Source organism: Protopterus annectens, chromosome 2.part1 (genome assembly GCF_019279795.1).
Source record: "Protopterus annectens isolate FY-2018-M chromosome 2.part1, PAN1.0, whole genome shotgun sequence".
Classification (NCBI taxonomy): Eukaryota; Metazoa; Chordata; order Ceratodontiformes; family Protopteridae; genus Protopterus; species Protopterus annectens.
This window is the reverse complement of record NC_056729.1, coordinates 210281553-210301575: the sequence shown is the minus strand read 5'-3', so window position 1 is coordinate 210301575 and position 20023 is coordinate 210281553. Positions and strand designations below refer to the sequence as shown.

The 20023-nt window shown below is 41.9% G+C and overlaps 1 protein-coding gene across 1 annotated transcript in view; it reads left to right on the top strand.

Annotated features, from left to right (window-relative positions):
* The window catches only part of ABCC3 (ATP binding cassette subfamily C member 3), a 1985081-nt gene that overhangs the window by 1948011 nt on the left and 17047 nt on the right, over positions 1-20023 (top strand). The window lies entirely within an intron of this gene.

The following is a 20023-nucleotide window of genomic DNA, read 5'->3' as shown; positions in this document are numbered from 1 at the left end:
ACTTTTGTAATTTGTAGAAATGTATTCAGTTAGTAGCCGAATACATTTCTGCAGGTTACACTATTCCTACACAGATGCCTGCCTGCTTCCTGGATCGCTAATTCACCTCATTTGCATGGTTTTCACCTGCAAATGGGGTAATTAGCACACACGAGCTGTGTCCGTGCAGGAATAGTGCAGAACTGCTCGTGCATGTCCTGGGAGCTCGTTTCTGGATCGCTCGTCGGCCATATTGCGTGCAGCAGCTCTTGCACTATTCCTGCACACCGTGCAGAGCTTGCTGAATCCTGGGGAATGTCTTTCCCTGCCACCTTTAGATAAAATAAAGTTCCTAGTGCACATATCTCTACACATTGTTTTTAGGTGTTACTGCTTTGGTGTAGCCTCACTGCGCTCAGTCTGTTAGTTCTTGGCTTCACTTCCCTCTTCTCTCTAACCCCCCTTTGCAAACACCCATCAATATTATTACATTTATACATTACTAATTTCTCCCACCACTTTTCACTTTGAACCAGTGATGTCCATCTTCTCATTTTTGCAGCCTGTAACAAACATGAATCTCATCTCTTCTTTACCCCAATATCTTTATATTGCAGTTTTACTTGCTAAATACCAAAAGCTCATAACATTTACTCAAGACTTTCACTTTGCCTCTTACATCGTTATTAAAGTTCTTGTTGGTGGCAGCACCCTTACGGTTAACTACTAATATACAAGAAATAGCAAAAATTTCACACCACTCCTTACAGAATCAAATTTTGTCTATCCATACTCTTCAGCACACAATTCTTTATGCTCTTTCTTACTTCCAAGAACTTTTGATGAGAACAAGACTACTAAATTACCTATTAACAATTTCTTTATAAGCTTTTGATGAGCAAAAGTTAAATAACTAACAACAGCGCTTCTGCTGCTCATCAGTGACTTTTCAAGCTATACATTGAACATTAATTTATATCATAAAGTCTTGTTAACCTTCTACAACTGTTTTGATTTTACCGTGTCCTCTCTGTAATAGATCAGTAAATTATGATAAGTTATTCTCAACTATAAACAACTGTCATCCTCTTTGTAATTTTTGCTAACAATAGTAATATCTCCCAGGAAGGAATTTAGCAAAAAGAAAAATATTGTACCTGCCAAGTACTACTTTTCTATTTCTTAAACATATCAGATACCCTCCCCATGTATGGCACAGCAGTCATAAACAAGTCATTAAATAAACCACTCATGACTAATTTTAAAACAGAACCAGCAAACTTTTTAAGATTTCTCCATAATGTGACCTCCACTACCAGAAGGCAATACCTGACCTTAGCTACTGTTTTGCACAATTATTGCAGTGCTGTGAGTTACATTAAAAGATTTCCAACTCATCTTTGCCTTACCCTAATAAAAATTGTCCTTTCAGGAGACATTCTTTAAAATGAATCCCTCCCCTTCCAAACTCTTACATCAAAATCCAGGCCCTCATATATTCAACCTTCAGAGTAGCGGCATTAGCATAACAGACAAAAACTAAGAACTACAATATTAAATATCAGCAGCATCAAAAACAAATGGACCACCTGAAGCCTGGATAATACAGAGTAACACCATATACTAGCTGTAACAGAAAAATAGCTAAAATGCCACTGAAGCTTTTTACAAATAAATTATAATATCCACAAATTAAACAGACCTAGATTAAGGGCAGGAAGAGATGTAGCACACCTGGTCAAAAACAGTACAACAGATAACTGAAGCCAACACAGAACTGCAAGTGATACTATTTAAAACTTTTGGCACCACATCTCACTTTAAACATCTTCATAGATTTTTCTCTCTTGGGCTTCTTCAGTTGTCCACTCAGCGGTTCAAAACATAACTCATCAACGTGTGAACTGGCAACACACTTCATTATTCTTCTCCTCCCCAAAGGTTTCATACAAGAAACTTCTTGGACCATTAGTTTTCATCAGAGATCTTCCATCTACAGTTAATGAGTCTACTATCATACATCATGCTCCTACTATCTTCTGCTCCGCTCCTACAATTCCTGAACTTCAAAAAAAATACTACTAGTCCTAAATACTAACAAAACTAAGCTCATGCTGTTTACCTCCAGTCTAATCTTGATGCTAAATCCCACTTTACTCTTAATTTCCCAAACAGTACCTCTTTTAATATTGTTACCCATACTAAACTACTTGGTTTCATAAATACTAAAATACTTGGCATCATAGTCAATGACCATCTAAAGTTTGACTTACACATTCAACAAGTTGTCAAAAAAATCACCAAAAATGGGTCTCTATATAACACCAAATGCTATTTACCTGACTGTGTATGAAAATGTGTAGCTACTACTTACCTACTACTATGTTTCGCTTCTGCTGCTCCTCCAAACTTCACTAACCTGCAATCTACATAACTCACAAAACTTGAACAGTGCTATATAAAACAGTCAGATTTGCAATCAACCTACCATACTGAACCCATCATTGCACTGCCATCCAGCGTTTGCACTGGTTGGAGTGTCTTAACTTGCTAAAATATAGCCAGCTAATAACAGCACAAAAAAATCCTCCAGATGCCCAATGTCCATCCCTCTCATCCTTACCAGAGTGGTATGCACCAATAAGAATATTACTCTGCTTTTGGCAAATACCGATCGATCAAAAATCCTGATCACAACTACATAGCCAAGATGTGCAATTCTAAACCCAGTTTTCTCAAATAGGCCTGTAATGCCAAACATTTTAAAGCCAATAAAAAATCCTTCTTGCATAACCCCCACCTAAACATCTCTGTCATGATCCTTGGACCAGTACTTCTGTGGCCTGTGCTTGCCCTTGTAGATTAACACAAAACTACTTGTACAGTCAGTTATAATCTGCTTGATACATTTTGAAAGGGAATACTGTTTTATTTTAGGCTATGCATCACTTAATTGTTTCATCAGTATACTTGTCTTTAATCTTTTTTTTTTTTTGTATGTTGTTATACTAGTTGTATTCTGTATTGTTACTTTAATTTATGAATGTTGCCTTTTTGGAGATTTCCTCCACCATCCTCAGGTCAGTCAGACTTTCCTGGGAAACTAATGCAAACAGATAAAGTCAAATTTGCTTCAAATGGAGAAGATAACATTTCTCATTTTACCTTTCTGACACACAATTTTGCAGTCTTTTTTTATTGGCCTTTGTGCTCTTGTTTTCTGTTTAAACTCATTGTCCCTGCAGACGTCATTGCTCTACTTTGCTGGACTATGACTACACAAGGATGTCTGAGGATACTGTGTTGCATATTCCCCACTAGGGTTGCATACTGTTGAGAACTGTTTATGACATTTCCAAGTGACTGCATCATCTGATTTTCTTAAAAAAAATATAAAGTGGTGTCACCTCTGGTACTTCTACCAAGATGACAATGGTAATAAACCTGACATGCCTGTGGACTCTTGCAGATGCAGTTGTGTGCAAATAAGAATGTTTGCAGAGACCCATATCACTCATGGCTGACGTCCATCTTGTAGACATATTGTTTACTATAGCTTCCACTACTTTTGCCTGCTATGAACATTCTCTGCCTAAGTTTAATCATTCTTGTGATCTGTAAATTTGTAATAAAACCACTATTTTTGCTTCTGAACCTATTTCTTTATTTGTGTTTGTTTTCTGGTGTAGGGCACTGATCTCCATGGATGCTTATAGTTGCTGTCTTAAAGAAACCATTACTTATAATTGTCTTTCCTGCCTTTTGCACTCATATTTCACTGTCTGTTATAAGCATTTTGAGCCTGAGTCCAGACATAGCTGTGGCTACTGATGGTCTCATCACTGTACTGTGCTGTTGTAGTGGCACCCGAGTCTAATCATTTGTACTAAGCAGCTGATATGTCATCTAGCCCAGTTTTTAGTGTGCTTCATATATCCATTAACTGTTGCTATAATTTTTCACCGACTTTTGTACCCTTCATCTACTGATACTTTATTTTATTTATTTTACATTTGTTTACTGGGAAAGTCCAACTGGGCAGAGCCTAGGGAGAAAAGCTACAGCACAATTACATAAGTATATATAATTTTTTATACAATGGTAAAAAAAAAATACATAACAGGAATCACATCATTTATGTATAATAAAAATTGGATATAAGTTGGCTGAGTTTTATATGGAGTTCATAGGAGCTTCTAGCTACTCATAATATACATTGCTGTAGAAATAAATGCCTATTTACAATTAAAGGCAGGAGTTACAGTACACACATTTTATGTTAGTTACGTTAAAGTCAAGGGGATGAAAATATAGTAAAATAGAGGTGAGACAGGTAGACGGGAGAAAGGGAATGTTATACTGAATTAGTTATATAGGTTCATAGGTTGGTACTAGGCTATCGGCCCTAGGGCCTATACAAACCTAGCCATAACAGTTCCCTGGATATTTCTTCCCACAATATTTACTTCCCTGGACCCCTGTCTAGCAGGGCCACTGACATGATCCCCGGGGTGAATTTCGTATCTCCCATCCAATCGTCAAGGTTCCTTTTGAAGAGGATCAAGGAGGCACACTGCTTAACATGTATGGGCAGTCTATTCCAGAGTATGGGGAGTCTCTGGGTCAGGAACCTATCTCTCCAGCATGTTTTGCTTATTGTGATGACAAGGTTTAGATCCCTGGAGCGTGTGGCTCTGAGGGATTGGGATTTCTTTAAGTGGAGCATGTTCAACAGCTCAGGGTTTGACATCGCCTTTTATGTTAAGCAGAGATCGCCTCTGAGTAGACGATATGCCACAGAGTATAGCTGGAGTTTTTTTAGATGGTCAGCATAGGGCATCTGCTTTAGGCCTGTGATTCTTTTAGTGAGGTATTTCTGCGGCCTTTCCAGCTGTTGCAGATGTCTTGTGAGGTACATACCAAATGGGGCGTTATACTCTATAATGGTTCTAATGAAGGATGAGTACAGTGGGACAATGACCTCCTTTTTTCTGGATGAAAAGTCCTTAGTGATGAGGTGTGCCACATAGAAGGATTTCCTGACTGTTGTGGCAATGTGGTTATTGAAGGTGTGACCACTGTCCACCTGTGTCCCTAAGTCTCTCATCACACTTTCAGTGTTTAGTGTACTGCCACCTGTGTGGTAATTCATGGGTACATGGTTTTTCCCAAAGGGGATAACCATACATTTCTTGGCATTAAGCTTGAGCCCGTGGCTCTGGCACCAAGCATCTGTTTCTGTAAGGCCCTTTTGTAGAATATCCACATCATTTGGGGATTCAGTAATGGCTCCCAGTTTGCAGTCATCTGCAGACTTTGTTAGCCAGAATCCCTTAGTGTTGGCCTGTACTTCAGAGAAGTAGATGCCATACAAGAGCAGTCCCAGAACTGAACCCTGAGGTACTCCACTTGTGACTTGTCTGGATTTGGAGTCAACTACTTTTACAGTCTGGGTTCTGTCAGTAAGCCATTTGGCAACCCATCGAGTGACGTAGGAATTTATGCCCAGCTTAGAAAGTTTATCTATGATTCCAGAGTGTGGGATGGTGTCAAAGGCTTTGGCAAGGTCCAGATAGGCTGTGTGGACCACCTTACCCTCATCCACAGCTCTGGAGACTGATACGAAGAAGTCAATCAGGTTCAGGAGACAAGATTGGCCCTTCACGAACCCAAACTGGGTGGGGTCCAGTGTTTGAAGGTTGCCATTGTCTTTGTTTATAAGTTCCATGATAATGCGTTCCATGCCCTTGCAGATCAGGCTCGTCAGACTGATGGGACGGTAGTTCCCAGGATCCAAGGTAGATCCCCCTCTTGTGGATTGGGATAACTGTAGCTGTGCACCACTCAGTGGGCACAAAGCCTGAGGTGAGGCTATGATTAAACATGACACTTAAGTGAGGTGCCAGGTCATTTTGTAGTTCATGTAGTACACAGCCCGGGATGTCATCTGGTCCCATGGATGCTAAATTCTTAGCTTTGGAGAGTGCGATTTCTACTTGTGTGGCCATAATTACCAGAATTTGGCAATCTTTTGGTATTGAGATGGGCCCTTTAGGGATGAGAGGGAGGTGAAGTTGGCACTAAATCGATCTGCCAGGATATTGGCAATATCCATGGGATCAGTATATTTAATGCCATTCTGTTGTAGCTCAGAGCAGATCTGAGCATTGCCATTTAGATTCTTGAGATAACAATAGAATGCCTTGTGGTTGTCTTTGGAATCTTTGGCCATTTTATTTTCGTAACTAGCTTTGGAGGATTTTATGAGGGATCTCAGCTTCTTACTGAGGCTGGTAAGGGAGTTTTTTGCATCCTGGGATTTTCCTCTTTTCTGCAACAGTTTCTTCCTTCTGTTGTATAGTTTGTTTATGGCAGGGTACCACCAGATTGGCTTCCTTTTTTGGAGGAGAGCATTTTGGTTCTATTTGGGATGGCACGATTCATGCACGAGTGGATGTGCTCGTACAGTGCTTAAGTGAAGGATTCAGCAGTCGAACTTTCGGATCCTGTCTGCATGGGTATCATGAAGTTTGTCACCTCTGACTTGAGTAGCATGAAGTTGGCTTTGGAGAAGTTTTTTACGGAGGTTTCCTTACTGGGGGGTGGGGTGGGATGGGATGTGGAGGTCAAGGGTGATTTGCTTATGGTCAGACCTGACCAATGAGGGGGTGACCACTGGTGTGGAGCATCTATCTCCCATGTTGGTAATGACCAGGTCTAGGATATTGTAGCCCCTGGTGGGATAATGGATTAGTTAATCCAGGGCATTGGAATTTATGAATTCCAAGAACCGTTGGGAAAAGGTGTTGGTACCCAAGTAGTTTTCCCAGTTAATGCCAGGGTAGTTGAAATCACCCAGTATTAGGGTGTTTGGTTGTATTAATATTTTCCAGTATGTTTAGAAAGGTGTAGTGAGAAATCTTGGGGCATGGTGGGGGATCTGTAGAAAGCTACAATTTAGATTACAGTCTTACCTAGTGTTAGTTGCACCTGGAGAATTTCAGATGCATTGTGTTGGGCAACTAGCCTGGAGGTGTGAATATCCTTGGTGAATATGGACAATCCTCCATCTTTAGTGTTTCGATCATGGTTTGGCGGCCGAAAATTGTGGCAAGAGTTGTAGCCTGGTATTGCAGGGGTGCTCTCTGGAGCCTTGAACCAGGTCTCAGTTACTGCACAGATATCGATGTTCTCCATTTTTAGGAGTGCCTTGAGAGAGTGCATTTTGAGGTTTAGACTTCTAGCATTGAGTAGTATTACCTTCCTATAGAGGAAGAAGGGAGCTTTGATAAGAAATGATTATTTAGAGATCAAGAGAGATAGGCAGTAGATTTGTAGAAGTATGGTAAGGAGGATGAACAAGTAGTATAGTGGGATATATGTATGAAAGTTGGCTTTGTTGTTTTGTAACTCTGGTGCTTTAACTCATTGTTCATCCTCATGTTCTAATATATAGACCGTTTCCACAGATTCACTTCATTAGTAGTCCGTATTTCACCAGGCACTAAATATCATTTAGTTACAGTTTACCTCACCATCTCTTGCCAGCATGATAGCAATACGAATATTGAGGTAACGAAAGAACTGCATCATGCTCACTGACAACTGTTTGATTCTTCCTGTAGACGATTCCATATGTGAGATTTGCAGGTTATCTATCATGCCATGCAGCCTTCCTGTCAGCACCACTCAGACTCACTACTAAGCCTATTCACCTTTAACCTCTCTACTGCTATGTGCCAGAGGAATGGAGAACTGTGATAGCCATCCTGATGCACAGCAGCAGATCCACAAAACTACATATCTATAAGCCTCACTAGCCTTATCTACACAACAGAATGCATTATTATTATGGAGCTTATTAACAAGGATATACATAAGCAATCTACAAGCCCTGAAATGAAGGCAGTTTGGGTTAATTGAAGGCAGATCATACCTGGTGGGCTTCTTTGAGCAAGGTGTTGATGTATTAGACCCAGACAAATCAGTTCATGCTGCCTATTTGATCTTGGCTAAGGTCTTTGATACCATGCCACATTCTGGCATTGGTGTTAACCTAATCAGGCTAAATGCAAAACCCTATATTAACCACTAAATAGCAAACTGGCTGATTGACAGAACCCAGTGTAAGAGTGTGAGAAGCATACTGTCTTTGAAAATACTAGTTACTTGTGGTGTCCACCAGGGATCAGTCCTTGGGACCACTTCTCTGTATTTTTTCTCTGATGTCAAGGCTGACATCAAGGGTCACTGGCTGACATAGTCTGCATATGACTGCAAACTTGGGGAGATTAACTCTCCATCTGACTTCTAGATTCTTCAAGAGGGACTAAAATGCAACAATAAGTGGTATCTGGACCATGGCCTAAAAGTAAATGCATTGTGCCCTTTGGCAAAAACTGAGCACCCATGTACCTACTACACAGGTGACATCTGTTTGAAAGATTATTCAGTCATTAGGTATCTGGGCACTCATTAATAATGAACTAACCTTTGATCATCATGTATCAATTATTGTTACAAAATCCTTTTGCTTAGCTATATTAATCACAGGAGTATTTCTTCCGGATCTAAGGAAGTTATCATCCCTCTCTGCTCCTTCCTCATCAGACCCATAATAGAGAATAATTGCCCCTTTGGTATGCATCCATGTAAGGATATGATCCAATGTGAGAGACAACAGTTATTATTCATTAATATAATCAAGGGCATGTCTTTCTTGCACTACCCATATGGCCTTAATGCACGCTTTCTTTTTTCTCTTTCCTACAGATTCTTAAGAGTTGACCTCTGTCTAGCGTACAGAGCCTCAAAGGATCCAGTCCTATGTGACCTCCTGTACATCCAGAAGACTAATAAAAACTTCAACAACTGCTCAAGAGATCTTAATGTCCACTGCAATATAAATAGGAAATGCTGGCTAGGTAGATATATGTATCTCCTGGAGAATTCTTCTTCTTTTTTTTTTTTTTGGATATAAAGCAAAGTAGCTCCCTGACCTTCTTTATGCATAATCTGGATGAATGAATGAACAATCTTAAATAGACTCGTCGAACTCTAGAAACCAAAACTACAGAATGTCAAAGACACGGAACAGCGATTTTTTCCCAGGGAAAAAAATCACTGCTCCAAAAAAAATAAATAAATCCACAGACAAAATAAAGTGGGGGGCAGTGCCACCCATGCCCCCCTACTTAATTTATTTTATTTATTTATTTAGTGACATTTGTTAACCGGGTTTCCCAACTGGGCTTCTGTCCCATTTTCAGTGGAGACCCGAGGAGAAAAGCTCCCGTAGTACATTTTAAAACAAGTACAATTTTAAACAATATTGATATAATAGCAGTTATAGCAAAATGATTCACATATGTTGGGTTACATGCATAAAGTTAAAGTTGCATTAAAAAGAAGCTATGTAACAATTTTACATTGATTCAATAGATCAACAATAAACATTTTTTGTTTGTATAAAATTATGAAAATGCATAGTAGACACATTGGAGAGAAAGGTGTAATGAGGTACTAAGTATGGTCCTTTTGAGGATACATAAAGGGAAGGAAGACTAAGTAGGTTCATGGCAAGGGCAGGTTCTGGAATTGAGAAAATAAGCTTTTAGTTCATTTTTAAAGTGTGAGGTGTGGGAGATTGAACATAAGTCAAGGGGAAGTTTGTTCCAAGCATGGGCAAGGGAGTGTTTGTAGAGTAGTTTGCCTACTGACCTTTTTGGATGGTAGATATCAAGTAATTGTTGGTTAGAAGTATGGAGAGTCCAGGATGGGATGTAGATGGAGACTAAGGAAGATAGAGATGGACAGAAGGAGGGTTTATAAAGAATAGAGTGTAGCATATGAAATTGATAAGATAGCAGAAATTGGGGAAGTTCAAGCCATTGAAGAGAGTTTAAAGAAGTGCAGTGGTGTGAATTGTATGGGGAGTTAGTAATGAATCTGGCTATTTTATGGTAAGTCTGTTGGAGTTTGTTTAGAGTGGAGGCTTGGATATTGGTAAGAACTGGGGCGGCATATAAGAGGGAGGGGAGGAGCAGTGCCTGGCCCAGGGTAAGTCTAGATTCAGGGGTTAGGAATTTTTTGTTCTGATATAGCAGACCTAGTTTCTGTTTTTTTTTTTTTTTTATACATTGGAGTATGTGTAGGTTGAACTTGAGTTTGTCATCGATAATGACCCCTAGGAGTTTTGTGTGGGTGTTAGGTTGGATAGTTGTATTGTTAGAAGATGTAATAAAAAAGGAGGTTTTGTGATAAGAAAGAGAACAGGGAAGGACAAGTAGGAGTTTGGTCTTTTTGGGATTTAGGATCAATAGGTTGTGAGAGAGCCATTGTTCAGTGGATAGTAGGGCCTGTTGGGTCAGGGAGTGTAGTTCAGGAATGTTATTTGAGATGGATATAAGTATGGAGTCGTCGGCATACTGAATAAGGGAGGATTATTTGCATGAGGTGTAAAGATCATTGGTAAAGATATTAAACAAAAGGGGTCCCAAGATGGAGCCTTGGGGAACACCAGTGGAGATGGGAAGGAAAGGTGAGGAGGATGAGAGCCATTTGACAGATTGTTCCCTGCCAGATAGGTAACTATTAAACCAGGCAAGTGCGGAGGGGGATAGGTGGAGATTTGCAAGTTTGGATAGTAGTAGAGGATGAGAGACAGTATTGAAGGCTTTGGAGAGATTTAGGAAGAGTCAAGAAATGTGTTTATTGTTGTCTAGGGCCTCTGCAATGATATGAGTGAAGGAGAGGAGGGCAGTGGTGGTGCTGTGGTGATGATGAAATCCATGTTGGGTAGGGGTAAGTAAGTGGTGTGTGAGGAGGTGATTGAGAAGCTGTGAGTGAATACATTTTTCTAATATCTTGGAGAGGGGGGACAGAATGGCAATGGGTTGGTAGTTTGAGGGGTCAGTGTGGAGTTTCCACCTTTATGAAGAGGGATAGTGAAGAAAGATTTCCAAAGGGAGGGGACAGTTGATTCCAGAATAGATTGATTAATTAGTACAGATATAGGATAGGCAATTGAGTCAGGAGCAAGTTTGAGGAATGTAGGAGATAGATTGTCAGTGGAAGGAGAGCAAGATTTTAGCTTGAGTAGTAGAGATTAGATGTAAGTAATGGGAACTGGCTCAAAAGAAAACAAAGTTGTGTTAGTGGGACTTGGAGAGGTGGGTGCTGAAGTAGAGTTTGGCTTAGAGGTTACCAGATTTTGGATGGATGAGATAAAGTGTTTATTCAGGAGGGTAGCTGTTTCCTGAGAGGAAGAGTTAGGGTATGGGGAGGGATTAGAGGGCTTTCCAGGATAGAGGATGTTGTTGAGAGTTGACCAAAATTTTCGAGGACTGGATTTGTTGTTAAGCTGAGCAGAGCTATAGTATAACTTTTTGTCATTAGTTGTATATTTTTTGCAAGGTTCCTCAGTTGCCTGTATTTTTGAAGAAAAGGTGGTTGTTTAGTTTTAGTCCAGGTTTTCCAAGCATGATCTCTTTGTTTCATAAGGGACCTAGTCTCTTTGGAGAGCCAGGGAGCATGGTTTGATTTTACTCTGATCTTCCTAGATGGAGCTAAGTTCTTCAGACAAATTTCTGCATTCCCTCAACCTGAGTTACAATCACTCTCATCCCCAGGACAGAGGGTACAAAAGTTCAAGGTTACACCCACTTTAGTGGTCTCCTCTTTGGATACTTCCCTGGATCATCCCCTTGAGGAATTCCCTGCAAAGAGGAAGTGCAAGAGGAAGCACTTAGACTCCCTGGAGGAGTCCTTCACTGAAGATACTGATTTTGATGAGGGGGAAGGTTATCCAGGTTACCTCCTGATGATGTTTCCTTAGGGGCCATCCTTAAAATACTGAAACAGAAGGGTTGCTGGACCTCCATTCAACCTTCCTCAGAGAAATCAGTATACCTGGAGGCTTTTCATGCCCAGCCATCTACTTCTTGTATCTCTTTGCCTGCTGATGATCTCATTAAGTTGATTGCTCAGTGGGCATGGAAGATGCCTGATGCCATAGAGCCGATCCCCAAGAGACACAATCATATATTACAAGCGCCTAAAGATGAGCCACACTGGCCCAAAGGGATTCCCATTTACTCCAGGCTGCCATAAAGAAGGAACTTGCTGAGGAAAGTCCGACTATCCACCCTCCTAACAAGGGGTCTAGGACTTTGGATAGATTTGGGAAGCACGTATGTGCATCAACAACCTTCACTCACAGGGTCCTTGAATTGTATGGCACACTTTACAAGATTACAGAGGGATCTGATCAAAGAGCTCTTGGATACCCACTCAGGAGCAGTAGCTGAAGGGGTTTGATACAAAGTTACCTCTCAGCTAGCAACCCTTGATGCAATCTCTGACTTGTCCATGAGGCTCACTGCTCATGCAGTTGGAGGGATGATTAGAGCAGCAGGTTCAGGCATAGCCATCAGAAGGCACTCCTGGATGCACCTGTGTGACTTTGTGGAGCCATTTAAAGTGTCATTCATCAACTCTCCATTTGACAGATCTACCCTTTTTGGTCCCAAGGTAAATGACACTTTAGCCAGATGTAAAAAGGATGGCAAGACCCTTTCTGCCATAGGCATACATTTCTCTACTCCTCAGAGGCCGTACTCTAGGAACCAGAGAAGTGGAAGACTATGGTTTAAAAAATCCAAAGGGCCTTTCCAAAATTCATGAGGCAAAGACTTTCCCCAGGGCAGAGGGGGAAGCAATGGAAGATGCCACCCCAGAGGCAGAAATGGACCATAAAACCAGGGGTCCAGAGAATCTTTCCCTGGTAGTTCCTACCAGTACCCCTGAATGGAGGCCCGATTGCCCTCCTCTGGAGGCAGTCAGGGATGACTTTCTCTGCACCAATCTGCCTGGCAAATGTTAACTTCGGACAAATGGGTGCAGGGAATAATATTAGGAGATTACAAAATCCCTCTATCATTACCCCCAAAATCCTACAGAAAACTCTTGGATGTACCACCCAGTCACAGGGAGGCAGCAGTACTAGAAATTCAAAGATTGCTAGACAAAAGAGTCATCCAAAAAGTTGCACCAGACCAAACAGGTTCCAGGTTTTACTCAAGGTTCTTTTTAATGCCCAAGAAAACTGGGGACTGGAGACCCATACTGGATCTCAGCTAGTTCAACAAGACAGTTCAGCAAACCAAATTCCAGATGGTCTCAGTTCAGTCGATACTTCCATTCTTAGAAAAAGATGAGTGGGTGTGCTCTGTAGAGCTCCAAGATGCTTATTACCACATAAAAATGGAAAAGAACTCCAGGAGGTTTCTGCACTTCTGGCTAAGAGACAGTCATTTCCAATTCAGAGCACTGCCCTTTGGACTCACCACATCCCCCAGGGTGTTCACTAAATGCATGGCAGTGGTAGCAGCTCATCTAAGACTGCAAGGATTTCGAGTATTTCCATATGTCGATGACTGGCTCCTCACCGCTACCACCAGGTGTCAGTTAGAATGGGCAAGAGATTACACCATACATCTTTGTACAGAAATTTGTCTGGTCAGGGATGGCAAAGACAGAGTCCCCAATGGACAAGGCCTTCTTAATGATCCGGAAGGCTGCCCCCCATAAAGGGATGGGAGCCCAGAACTGAAATAGACTCCTTTGGAACCAGGGTCACACCCCACAGCAAGAAGGCAGCCCCCAGAACAGAAGCCTGGGTCAATGCTACAAAGGCCGAAGCACGGAGAGACATGGATGGTTCTGAAGGAACAGAAAGTGATCCATGCACCTCAGATCCGACCAGAGAGTCTTGACCCCAGGAGAACTCCGGTTGCAAAAGCTCAGAGGAACTCAAGGCAGCTCTCAGAACCAAGGAAGAGGAGAGGATGCTACCAGACCAGAGACAGTCAATGCCAGGAGAATCAGAACTGAGGGCTCCAAAGACTCAACAAGAGTTGGAGGAGAAGGACATGGAGGTGTCATAGACTGGCTGGTTCCAATGCCAGTGTGGCTAGGAACAGAGAACAATCCCCTCGGTATCAGAAGCTAATCCACCAGTCTCAAAATATCGGCCTCTGAGAAACTCTTAGTAGATTGAATAGAGGCAGTGAAAAGAGACTTAGGGGGACTCACTTTCAAAAAGAGGTTTGGTGGCTTGTCTTTAAAGGGGTCAATAGAAGGTGAGTAAGTTATTCTTGGGAGTGGAGGCAGTCCGGATTGTTTTGGCACTGAGGAATCAGTGGGTACCAAGGAAGTGGCTGTCGGCTCAGAGAGAAATTTAGTTTTGGAACCAGATAAACATTCCGGTGCCGATGAACTCTTCGGTACCGAGGTTGACTTAGGCATTTTCTTCGACGGTTCTGAAGAACTTGAACCGATGAAAGCCTTTTCTTTGAGGTAGAAGAAGAGGAAGATGAAGATGTGCTAGCTTCAGTCCTGGTCTCAGAAATGGCCTTGTCAAATCCAGATTTGAGGATTCCCTTCAAAATCAGCTTGTTGTTTCTTTCAGTCAAGGTACGGGTTGAAAACCCATGACAAATTGAGCAGTCTTCTTGTAGATGAATTTTCCCCAGACAGTAGACACACAAAGTGTGTCCATCAGAGTTGGGCATCTTACCCTGACACTTCTGGTACCTTTTGAAACTGGAGTTGCCTTTAGAAGACTTAGGAGGAAAAAGTTGTCTTTCAGCCATAATAAAGAAGATACTCTCTCACACACTCACTCAATACGGGAGAAATATGAAGAAAATAGAGAGATTTTGTTTTATTAATAATAATAATAATAATAAGAGGAGAGAGAAAGGGTAATACCAATACTGGTATTTAAAATACCTGAAAAAGGTAAGAATGTACCAACTATTGCACTTAAAATGTCTACTAATGGCAGATGGTGAGAGAGAGAAAGAGAAGAAATACATTCATGTCAACTATGAGAGGAGCGGGTAGATAGAAGGGAGACTAACTGAAAGAGGAAAAGTAATTAAATATAAGCAAAGAGAGTTTTAATAGTGAAAAAACTACAAATAGCCAAGGCTCAAGAGACAGATAAATGCATCTGGTCTGCAAAGCAGCAAACGAGATATGGGGTAATTCCTGAGAGGAGCATTGTGGGTAGGGCCTGGCTCGAGAATTTGGAGGGTGCGAGCTGAATAAGAATGGGAGAAGATCTACAGGGCCTGTATTAGTGCCCTTATCTCATTCAGATAGATGTGCTCTGAGCTTGGATTTGTTGGCCATTGTCAATGCACTCTCAGGTTGCCTGTCCATGCTCCTCATGCATCATCCTGTGCATCTGTGTGCAACTCCTGTTGAGGGTAGAGAGATGCAGTAAAGGTCTCCAGTCTTGTCCTTTTCTTGGAATGTGGAATAGTCTGGAATAGAAACTGTTTTCTACACTCTGTGGAGGAACTGGTTCTATTGTGCCTTGTTCAAGTAAGGCTTGAGTGATAGGAGTGAGCAACTGTATCTGATTGTGAGGAGAAATGCAATTGAATTGAGGGACTTCCTTCCAAGTCATTCTGTACCCATTCTGAGTAATGGAGAGGACCAGTTTGCCTATAGTGATGAGGACCCAGTTTTTTAAGGAGGAGATGATTCTTTTATAAAGGGTAAGGATGGAGTGGGAAGTGGGGATAGAGGGTAGTCAGGCAGACTTGTTTGGGCAGGCCTCCTAAGATCTAGTGTGTCTGTCTGGTTTGTCTTGGAATCTTTTCCTAAGCATTTTCTTAGCATTATGAGAAGACCTGTATTCCCTGAGAGTAGAGAAAGTGGGCTTTGCAGGGTAGTTCCTCTGGTATTTGGGCACAAAAATGATAAAGATCTGTCTACTGTCTGTTTCACCTTGTTCTTGTAAATGTCTGAACAGATAAGCATCTAGGCCAAACAAGTTTTGCTTTAAAAGTTTTCCTCTGGGAGGGACTGAGACAGTAACCATACATACTTCCTGATAACAGAACCTGTAGCTACTGCTCTGGAGGAAACTTCTACAGCATCATAGTTGCATTTTATGCAGTGCCTAACTACTTGGGATAAATGACCCACCATAGATATGGCTTGGTGTTTAGTGACTGGCTCCTCAGGGAGGACAATGTTTTATTTACATTCCCCAGTAAAGGCAGTAATTATTTAGCCATTTGGGTTTGATAACTCAGAACTCTAATGGCACAAGTGTTACTGCCAGCTACCTTTATCTGAAGGAACACTGGTCAAACAGCTTTTTGTGTTTATCCAATTGCCTGAGGGTCTAGTTTTTCTTTTACACTGCTGGTATAAAGAGTTATATTTCTGAGAGACTGTGTTTAGTATCAGAACTGCCTCCTTGTAGCCTAGCTGTGATTGATTCTATAGCTATCTGGATTCACAAAGCTGATATAAGTGTACTTTTTGCACTTGCTCTGTTTCAGTGATAGTTAAAACTGTACTGCATTTATTTATTTATTTCCTTGATTGAATATTGCTGGTCTCTGCGTTTTGTTCAGCTGGTTTTACAGTGGGGGTTGCTTACTTTCTGTGAACCCACCTCATCCAAGGTGTGAGCTACTGGTCAAACAGCTTTTAGTGCTTATTTGATTGCCTGAGGGTATAGCTTTTCTTTTATACTACTGGTATAAGTAGTTGCATTTCTGTGAGACTGTGTTTGGTATCAGAAGTGCTCCTTGTAGCCTGGCTGTGATTGATTCTAAAGCTATCTGGATACGCAGTCTGATATAAGTAAACTTTTTTGCATTTGATCTGTTTTAGTGATGGTTAACAAAACTGTACTGCATTTATTTTCTTAATTGAATATTGCTGGTTTCTGTCTGCGTTTTCTTTTTCCTTACCCTCCTGACCAAGTGTTGTTGTATTCTTAAACCTGATGGCTTTGGAATTGCCCACCCCCTGCTGTAAATTTTATCTTGGACACTCCTCCCAGTCATGTCACATTTGCTTACTCTACTGAGTACAGTGAGATCATTTGGGAAGGACTACTCCCCTTGCTTCTTTGATTTTGGACACTCCTCCCAGTCCCATAGGTTCATAGGATGATACTAGGCCATTAGCCCAGAGTCCCTTATAAGCCTAACCAAGAATTTTGCCCATATTCCCTCAAAGTCAGCACCTGTTTCCTCTGTCTAGCAGGGACACAGGTGGGATCCCAGGGATGTATTTTCCCATCCAGTCATCCAGGTTCCTCTTAAAGACGACTTGAGAGGTACTCTGCCTGACATGGAGAGGGAGTCTGTTTCACTGATGGGGGAGTCTTTGGGACACACATCTATCCCACCAAATTCTATTAATGTCACAGACCAGGTTAAGGCCTTGTGTGCGGGTTGCATGACTGGAGTTTTACTTTTGGATATGCGGCAATTCCATCAAGGCTGGGTCTGAGATGGCCTTGTATGCCAGACACAATTCACCTATCAGCAGTCCGTATGAGACAGGGCTTTTAGCCTATCTGTATAGGATAGGTGTTTGAGACCCTGGATTTTCCTGTCAGGAACCTGTGTGGTCTCTCCAGCTGCTGCATGTCTTTGCAAGGTACATGCCGAAGGGGGCATTGTACTCGATAATGGGTCTGATAATGGAGGAGTACAGGGATATTATGAACTTGTTCCTGGATGCAATACCCTTATTTATGAGGAGGGCCATGTAGAAAGCCTTCATACAATGGAGGTAACGTGATGGTCAAAAGCCAGGTTGCTATCATCCTGGGTGCCCAAGTCCCTCATGAATGATTCCATGCTTAGTACATTATTATTAATGTGATAATTAGTGGGGATGCCATTTTCCCCAAAGGAGATAATGATGCATTTCTTGTCATTCAGTTTGAGGCCATGCTTCTAGCACCAGTCATTATTTTGGGTAAGGCGCTCTTGGAGAATGTTCACATCACTAGGGGAATTCAAGACAGTGCCCAGCTTGCAGTCATCTGCAGACTTGGTCAGCCACAGACCACTGTTTTTGGCTTGCACCTCAGAAAAGTATATCCCAAACAGTAATGACCCCAAGACTGATCCTTGGGGTACACCGCTTGTTATGGGTCTACTACTAGAGGTGGCTTCCCCTGTTTTGACTGAGTGGGTTCTATCAGTGAGCCAGTTAGCTACCCATTTGGTAACATATGGGTTGATGCCTAGCTGGGAGAGTTTATCTATTATGCCTGAGTGGGGAATAGTGTCAAAGGCTTTGGCTAGGTCAGGGTAGGCGGTGTGCACAGTCTTCCCCCTCGTCCACTGCTTTAGTGAATGTTTTGAAGAAGTCAACCAAGTTTAACAGGCATGATCTCCCTTTCACAAAACCAAACTGTGTGGAGTCAAGCATTTCGAGGTTGCCAATGTCCTTGTTTATAAGGTCCGTGATAATATGCTCCATGTCATTGCAGGTCAGGCTAGTTAGGCTGATGGGCCTATAATTGGCTTGGTCAGTGGACACTCCACCTTTGTGTAGAGGGATGGCAGTGGCTGTCCTCCATTCAGCTGGGATGAAGCCAGGGCTCAGACTTTGGTTGAATAGGGTGCCTAATGAAGCTGAAAGCTCATGCCTGAGTTCATGTAGAATACAGCCAGGGATGTTATCGGGGTCCCATGAAAACTATTTTTTCCCTTTGAGAGGGCATTAAAGACCTGCTCCCTGATGATGAGGGGAAAGGGGCAGGTGCTGGGAATGTCCTGGTTTACTGATAGGGGAGTGGAGTTTTCAATGAACCTGTCTGCCAGCAGGTTGGCTGTATTAATGGCATTTGTATATGTGGTGTTATTGACCACCAGTTCAGAGCAGATTTGGGTGTTACCTTTGAGATTGCAGACATATGTGAAGAAGGCCTTGTGATTTTCCTTAGTGGATGTGGCCAAATTGGACCCAAAGTTAGCCTTAGAGGATTTCACCAGTGACCTTATTTGCTTGTTCAGACAAAGGAAAGATTGGTTCCAACTTGGCACCTGATCCTTCTTGGTCCTGGACAGCAATTTTTTTCTTTTAATTATAGAGTTTGTTTATTGCTATTGTCCACCAGACAAGGTTTACTCTTCCTTGAGGAATATGATTTGGTCCTGTCAGATACTGCTGAGACCATACAGCCATGTAGGTGCTCATAGTTTTTTGGTGTAGGCTTGGACATTAGTGCTAGTTCTAACTGAAGGGACCATGGATGTAAAGCTGTTTATACTTGCTCTGAGGAGACTGCAGTCAACTTTGGAAAAGTTTTTCTTTGAGTCTGATGGGGGGGGGGGGGCAGGGGAGATGGTGACTTGGAAAGTGATTGCTTTATGGTCAGATCTTACCAAGGAAGATGACACTGTAGGGGTGCTGCAGAGGCTACTCATGTTGGTTAGGACTGGGTCCAGGATATTTTCACCTCTCATTGGGGTGTCAACAAGTTGATCCAATGCATTGGCATTGACGAAGTCGAGGAATCTCTGGGCATTCATGTATGGGCTAGAATAGGTCTTCCACTCTATGACTGGGTAGTTAAAGTCACCCATGATCAGGGTAGAGGGTTGAATCTTGATGGGTTCACATAAGTCCAGATGTGGAGTGGGTGTCCTGAGTCATGGTTAGGGGTCTGTAGCTAGCTGTGTCCTGAGTCATGGTTAGGGGTCTGTAGCTAGCTATGATTTGAATAGGTGTTTTGTCAACAATTAACTGCATTTGGAGTGTCTCCTGTGTGTCATACAGTTTGATCATCCTGGAGGTGTTTATGTCTTTGATAAATATTGAAACTCCACCTCCTTTGGCTTTGTAGCCCTTCATTTGTGGTCTGAAAGCATGGTAGGATGAGTAAACTGGTAAAGCTGGAGTGCTCTTGACAGCTTTAAACCAGGTTTCAGTCACTGCACAAATGTCAGCATTCTCCAGGGCAAGGAATGCTTGCAATTAGTGCAGTTTCATGCTAAGGCCCCTAGTGTTTAGCAGCATGACCTTTAAATTTTGTTTAGAAGAATTTTCATGTTGGTAATTTTGTGCTTATGACTTGCCTAAAAAAGGCAACTCATCTGCTCATTCTACTGTGTACAGAGAGAGAGAGAGCATTTGAGAAGGCCAACCCTCTTAGTTTCTTAATCTTGAATTATCTTCTGTTTCCTTCCACTCCATTTAAAAAAAATTA